Source organism: Pan paniscus, chromosome 11, assembly GCF_029289425.2.
Source record: "Pan paniscus chromosome 11, NHGRI_mPanPan1-v2.0_pri, whole genome shotgun sequence".
Lineage (NCBI taxonomy): Eukaryota > Metazoa > Chordata > Mammalia > Primates > Hominidae > Pan > Pan paniscus.
The window spans coordinates 42,387,342-42,395,068 of NC_073260.2; the positions used below are offsets into that span (position 1 = coordinate 42,387,342).

The 7,727-nt window shown below is 40.7% G+C and overlaps 1 pseudogene; it reads right to left on the reverse strand.

Moving 5' to 3' along the window:
• LOC100975114 (transcription elongation factor A protein 1-like) lies at positions 1-2,195 on the reverse strand (annotated as a pseudogene).
• Positions 2,196-7,727: the final 5,532 nt, after the last annotated feature.

Below are 7,727 nucleotides of genomic sequence, written 5' to 3' on the forward strand. Positions count from 1 at the left end.
GCAGTGGCTCATGCCTGTAATCCCAGCACTTTGGGAGGCTGAAGCGGGCAGATCATAAGGTCAGGAGTTAGAGACCAGCCTGGCCAACACAGTGAAACACTGTCTCTACTAAAAATACAAAAATTAGCAGGGCATGGTGGCGCACACCTGTAGACCTGGCTACTCAGGAGGCTGAGGCAGGAGAATCCCTTGAACCCAGGAGGCAGAGGTTGTAGTGAGCCAAGATTGTGCCACTGCACTCCAGCCTGGGCAACAGAGTGAGAGTCCATCTCAATAAATACATAAATAAATAAATAAATGGCCAGGCGCGGTGGCGCATGCCTGTAATCCTAGCACTCTGGGAGGCTAAGGCAGGCAGATCACAAGATCAAGAGATCGAGACCATCCTGGCCAACATTGTAAAACCCCGTCTGTATAAAAATACAAAAATTAGCTGGGTGTGGTGGTGTGCACCTGTAGTTCCAGCTACTCGTGAGGCAGAGCAGGAGAATAGCTCGAACCTGGAAGGTGGAGGTTGCGGTGAGCCGCGCCACTGCACGCCAGCCTGGTGAAAGAGTGAGACTCTGTCTCAAAAAAAAAAAAAAAAAAAAAATTAGGGTATATTTTCCTTTAAGAAAGAAAAAAAATAAATTGCCAGAAGTTTAATTTATAAAAGTTTAATATCGACTTATTTATAAAAATGAAAAAAGTTTTAAAACAGATCCCATACAATTATCATGTGGTCTCCCTACTGATCAGGAACTACAGAAGACACTTAAGGAAGGGATGCTGGGTCAAAAACAAAGCCTAACCCGCGGGATGTATATTGCTCTAAAAATCTGATTTGCAGGAAAACTAGTTGCTTGTCCTAGGTTTAAGCTAATTACAAAATCCGTTTTCTTAGTGGTCCAGATATTTTGCCAATTTTTCCATCTCAACAGAACTTCTGTTGATTTCCACATTCGTTACAGTCAACAAACGTTGTCATTGGTTCACCAGCACTGCAGGCTTGCACCTGTGTGGAAGTGCAATTCTTCTTTTTACATTTGCCACATGTGAGCGAATCAGGCTGGGTTCCACCTATCTTGGCCATCTGATGCTCTCTGATGGCTTCTTGCGTCAAGTTTTTGTGCATCTCTTTGAGCTCATCACTAGCCATTTCTTCTGCTGTCATTCTAGCAAGTAAGTCAGGAGGAATATTCCCACACGGTGCATTTTTCCTTAAATCTGGATTCTTTGCATCTGTAAGATTTGATATCTTACTTTGGACTCTATTTTTGTACTTCATGCCTGTATTCCCTCTTTCTGGATCTATAGCTTCCTCAATTCGAGATCCTAATTCTTCCTCATCAGCTCCCATTTCAATGCAGTCATCTCCTGTTCGAAGAGCTGCAGCAAGCATCTCCCTGTACTTCATCCGCACAGAATCAGAAGCGCTTCTTGCCAAGGAACAGATGAAACAAATATCTCAAGCATTTGTCTTATCCTTTCTGCCGCTTACATTGCCGCTGGAGCTACTTTCTTTTGCTATTCTGCGATGTCATTACAGGTTCTATTTGCTTTTTGTTAGGGTCTTTCTCACTTGATGGCTTATCTGGCAACTTTTTCCAGGATTTGACGACAGACTTTGCTAAAGATGTAACTTCCTCATCTGCACTCTGCTTGAGACTAACATTAAGTAACATTCCAGTTCCTGTGGACCGCAGTAATTCCAGAACATTCTGAAGCTCTGTTAACAAACCCAGTGCTCCGGCCGTGTTCTTCTCCTGCACCATCTTGTCCATCTTCTTGGCACTGCGGGCCACCTCATCTTCCGTGGCTCCGGCAGGTCTGCCCTGTGCCTAGCCCGCTGGCAAGGGGAAGTGGGCGAAGCTGGAGCAGAGGAGAGGGCGCGAAGCAGCCCCGTCGAGGCAAGACCCACCACCGCAGGTCGGGCCTAGGCCTCCTCCTAGACCAATCCCGCCGCGGCTCTTCCTTCCCAGGCAGCGCCATCCCAGCTCCGCACCTTTCCAGCTTCATTCAAGTATGACTGACAAATAAAAATTGTATATATTTAGGATATGCAACATGATTTTTTGTTTTGTTGTGTTTTATACAAATAAGAAAACTGCAGTTCAGAGAAATATTGCATTTTGAATGCCTAACTTTTCTGTCAATGCTTTCAACATTGCTTTTCTTTACTTTTGATTGACAAATCATAAACATTTATGGGGTACAATGTGATATGTGTATATATAGGATGATTAAATCAAGCTAATTAACCTATCCATCACCTCACTTCTTTTGCTTACCACAGAACCATCAAGTCCAAATCTCTTTTTTTTTTTTTTTTTTTTTTTTTTTTTGAGACAGGTTCTCGCTCTGCTGCCCAGGCTGGAGTGCAGGGACACAATCTCGGCTCACTGCAGCCCTGACCTCCCAGGCTCAAGTGATCCTCCCACCTCAGCCTCCTGAGTAACTAGGATGACAGGCTTGTACCACAACATCCAGCTAATTTTATGTTTTATTATTTTTGTGTGTGTGTGTGGAGATAGGGATCCCCTATGTTGCCCAGGCTGGTCTCAAACTCTTGGGCTTTAGTGATCCACCCACCTTGGCCTCCCAAAGTGCTAGGATTACAGGGGTGAGCCACCATGCCTGGCCTCTTCTTTTTTAATGCAGGCATTTCTTACTATAAATTTCCCTCTTAGAACTGCTTTTGCTGCATCCCATAAGTTTTGGTATGTTTTGTTTCCATTTTTCTTTGTCTCAAAATGTTTCATTTTCCCCTTTGATTTCTTTTACCCATTGATTGCTTAGAAGCATGTTTGATTTCCATGTATCTGTGAACTTTCCCATTTTTCTCCCGTTATTGATTTCTAGTTTCATAACGTTGTGGTCCAAAAAGATACTTGATATGATCTATATCTTCTCAAATTTATTAAGATTTGATTTGTGGCCCAACATTTGCTCTGTCCTGGACAGTGTTCCATGTGTGCTTAAGAAGATGTGCATTCTGTTGTTGTTGGATGGAATGTTCTATTTTTGTCTGTTAAGTCCATTTGGTCTAAAGTTTAATTCAAGTCTAATGTTTTCTTTCTTACTGTTTTCCTGTCTGAATGTTCTATCTATTGTTGAAAATGGAGTATTAAAGTCTCTTGCTATTATTGTATTGCTGTCTATTCCTCCCTTTAGATCTGTGAATATTTGCCTTATATATTTAAGTGTACCCGATGTTGGGTGCATATTATTTACAACTGTTCTGTCCTCTTTATGAATTGACTCCTCTATCATTATATAATAACCATCTTTGTCTTGTCAGTTTTTGACTTAAAGCCTATTTTGTCTAGTATAACTACCCCTGTGCTCTTTGCTTCCCATTTGCATGGAATATCTTTTTTCATCCCTTCACTTTCAGTCTGTGTGTAGCTTTAAAGGTGACGTCAGTCTCTTGTAGCAACATATAGTTGGGTCTTGTTTTTTCTTTTCTTTTTTTTTTTTTTTTTTTTTTGAGACTCAGTCTCACTCTGTCTCCCAGACTAGAGTGCAGTGGCACAATCTTGACTCACTGCAACTCTGCCTCCCAGGTTCAAGCAATTCTCCTGCCTCAGCCTCCCTAGTAGCTGCAACCACAGGCATTCACCACCACACCCGGCTAATTTTTGTATTTTTAGTAGAGACGGGGTTTTGCCATGTTGGCCAGGCTGGTCTGGAACTCCCAGCCTCAAGCAATCCACCCACATCTGCCTCCCAAAGTGCTGGGATTACAGGTATGAACCACTGGGCCTGGCCTTGTTTTTGTATTTTTTAAATCCATAAAGCCACCCTGTGTCTTTTGATCAGCAAATTTAGTTCATTTACATTTAAAGTAATTATTGATAGAGAAGGATTGATTATTGTCATTTTGTTCATTGTTTTCTGGTTGTTTGCAGCTCTTTCACTATTTTTTTCCTCTCTTGCTGTCTTTATTTGTGATTTGAGGATTTTCAGTAGTGGTATGCTTTGATTCCTTTCTCTTCATCTTAGTGTATCTGCTAAGTTTTTGCTTCATGATTGCTATGAGGCATCTTAAAACATCTTATAGTTAAAATAATCCATTTTAAGCTGATAACAACTTAACTTTGATCCTGTATAAAAGCTCTGCACACACACATACACATTGTTTTTGATATCACACTTTACATCTTTTATGTTGTGTATCACTTAATGAATTATTGTAAAGTTACTCTTAATACTTTTGACTATATATGTACCTTTACCAGTGAATTTTATACTTTCATATGTTTTCATATGATTAATTAGCAGCCTTTCATTTTCAGTTTGAAGAACTCCTTTTAGTATTTCTTGTAAGGCAAGTTTAGTGGTAATGGACTCCCTCCCTCTGTTTGTGTGAAGAAGTCTTTATCCCTCCCTTATTTATGAAAGAGAGTTTTGCCAAATAATGTATTATTATTTTGGTTTTTTAATAGGATCATACTATAAACATTGTTCTGAAGTTTGTTTTTTTTGTACTTACAGTTATCCTGCACACCTTTTCATTACACACAGATACAACTATACACACAGATACAACTCATTCTGCTTAACCATCACATGTAACCATAATTTAAAATCTCATTATTGATAAACTTATAGATTCTTTTCAGTTTTTTATATTATAAACTATGCTACAGAAAAATCTTTGAATATGTGAATATAATATCCATGCTTGTGTGACTACTTTTGTAGACTATAAGTGGATTTATTGAGGCAAACAGTATGTACTTTTTTACAAAGCATAAATATTCCCAATTTTTTGGTCAACAAAATTACATCAACTTACCAGTAAATGAGGGGACCCACTTCTCCACACTCACACCAACCCTAAATATTATTTAATCTATTTAATTTTATAAAACTTAGAGGTTAAAAATAAGAAGTTATCTTACTTTAATTTGCATCTTTTGGATTTGAGAGAAGCTGAGCATCTTCTCCTGGAATCTTGTCTCCTTTTGTTCTCACTGTGAGAAAAATAGTGGCCATAAGGTGGAATCCCTGGAGGAAGTATGGCTTCCCCTCCTAACACCCTGACTTCATCAAAGTTTCATCACATCGGAGGAGGAGCAATGAGATATCAGTGTCATCTAAGACAGAGGTGGAAAATTGAAGTGCTGGAGGGCCCTATAGGAAAATACAAATGTTCAAGCAAACCTGTAGATAGCATAGAGGACTTTGGCAACTGGAGGGAGCATGTCTTATCAAAAGGAATTCACAGCTGGGTGTGGTGGCTCACATCTGTAATCTCAGCACTTTGGGAAGCTGAGGTGGGCAAATTGCTTGAGCCCAGGAGTTCCAGACCAGCCTGGGCAACATGGCAAACCTCACTTCTACAAAAATATAAAAATTAGCCAAGCGTGGTAGCACACACCTGTAGTCCCAGCTCCTCAGGAGGCTGAGGTAGAAGGATCGCTGGAGCCCAGGAGGTCAAGGCTACAGTGAACTGAGATCATGCCATTGCACTCCATCCTGGGTGACAGAGTAAGACCCTGTCTCAAAAAATAATAAAAAAAAGAATTCGTGTTTTAAAAATTGTTCATGGTTGGGCACGGTGGCTCATGCCTGTAATCCCAGCACTTTGGGAGGCTTAGGCAGGTGGACCATGAGGTCAGGAGATCGATACCAGCCTGACCAACATGGTGAAATCCCGTCTCTATTAAAAATATAAAAATTAGCTGAGTGTGGTGGCGCGCACATGTAATCCCAGCGACTCAGGAGGCTGAGGCAGGAGAATCACTTAAACCCAGGAGGCGGAGGTTGCAGAGAGCTGAGATCATGCCACTGTGCTCCAGCCTGGGTGACAGAACGAGACCCCGTCTCAAAAAAAAAAATTGTTCATGATTGTGTAGACTCTCACAGGTCAGTGCGTCAGATCTGCACAACTTCCACCAATTTGCAAAATGTACTGGATTTTGGATTCTGTAGCAAAGGAAAAAATTTCTGTTTAAAATTCTAATTTTCAATTAAAATTTTTGACTTTTAATTTTTAGAAAACATGTGAAATACATTTTCTTCATTACCTGAAAAGGGATACCAAGTAAGAACAAGCATGAATTTGTCCAGAAGCAAGTATTAGGAGTGTGCTAATTTTTATATTAACAGATACCTATACTGAAACATATACATTCTGAGAATTCTTAAACCTTTCATTAGGTTGAACCATGTAAAATTGCACTTTTGGAGGTCGAAAATTTTCAAATTTTTGGTAAACCAAAAACTTACCTATTTTTTTCTTTTTTTTTCTTTTTTTTTTTTTTGAGACGGAGTCTCGCTCTGTCACCCAGGCTGGAGTGCAGTGGTGTGATCTCGGCTCACTGCAAGTTCCACCTCCCGGGTTCACGCCTTTCTCCTGCCTCAGCCTCCCGACTAGCTGGGACTACAAGTGCCTACCACCACACCCGGCTAACTTTTTGTATTTTTAGTAGAGACGGGGTTTCACCGTGTTAGCCAGGTTGGTCTCAATCCCCTGACCTCGTGATCCGCCCACCTCGGCCTCCCAAAGTGCTGGGATTACAGGCATGAGCCACTGCACCAGGCCTCCATAGCCTGTTTATTTTAAGATGTCCATACCTTTCCACAGGAAGGTGGGAACAATACCATTGAAGTGTTAAGACTCACATGAATTTGTTTATTTGTTTTATGATCTGATTCAGGCTCTTGCTCCATCTGTTTGTTCAGCTAATTGCCAATCAGTGTGGGAGTTTGGGTAGTAGTTTTGGTAGAAGCCTAAATCAAAGCAAACAGCTGTATCTCTTACATGAAACGTCTGCCTACAGGGTTGATTTTTTTTTAAAAAAAACAAGTTCTACTCTTCAGAGAAGGCTTTTCAGCTGTGAATAGAAATGACTAGGCCCTGGCCGGCAAAATGTTCCATGTTGCTCTGAGGTATGAAACATTACCTGTTTGGTGAAGCCACATTACGTAACTGCTGAACCTGGGACTCTCCAACCAAATGATTCATCAGTTTTATGGGGCCAAATGATTCATCAGTCAACATCATTATTTTGTCACCACCAATTAGCATTTGCAGGGTACCCACACAGAGATGACACTGGATTTGATGCTTGACAGAACACAAGGAAGACAAAGAGTACAGCTGATAAAGTAAACAGTTGGAACTATACATTTGAATATGAAACATAGCACAGACATACCTGTAAATCCATGCCTGCCTGAGCCACACGTGGTGGAATAAACTCACGGAAACTCACCATGGAGCTTCACAATGGTTCTTTGTGTTGCAACAGAGGATGAAGCAGGTGCTCTTCCACAAGGAAGATGTGAGAAAGGCTCCAGGTCCCCTTGGGAATCCCAGAATCAGACCCTAAAACTTTGGAAGGGCCTTTGTTGAACACTGAGTCAAACTCCCCAGAATCCTTTTACAGAACCCCTGTCCAGCAAGTGACCAGTGAGTCTCTAAAGACTTTGAGAATTTGCAGATTCTAGGGAAGACTTCATAAGTTCAGAGATGGGAATTTTGGAGCATTCTAGAAAGAAATTCTGGAATACAAACAAATTTGGAATTATCATAGGAAGGCTATTATGCAATTATTTTCCAGTTAATAGCTCTTAATAAGAGATCTAAGGTGGCTATTGGAGTTGAACCAAGACAATCTTCTTCCATTGTTGCCATTCTAATTTCAGAGTTCCTTGCTGTTTTATTCCTCCTCAATTCCATTTTGGACTAGTTAGAGATAGAATAGAAAGAAAAACTGAGCCACAAATTCCATTTT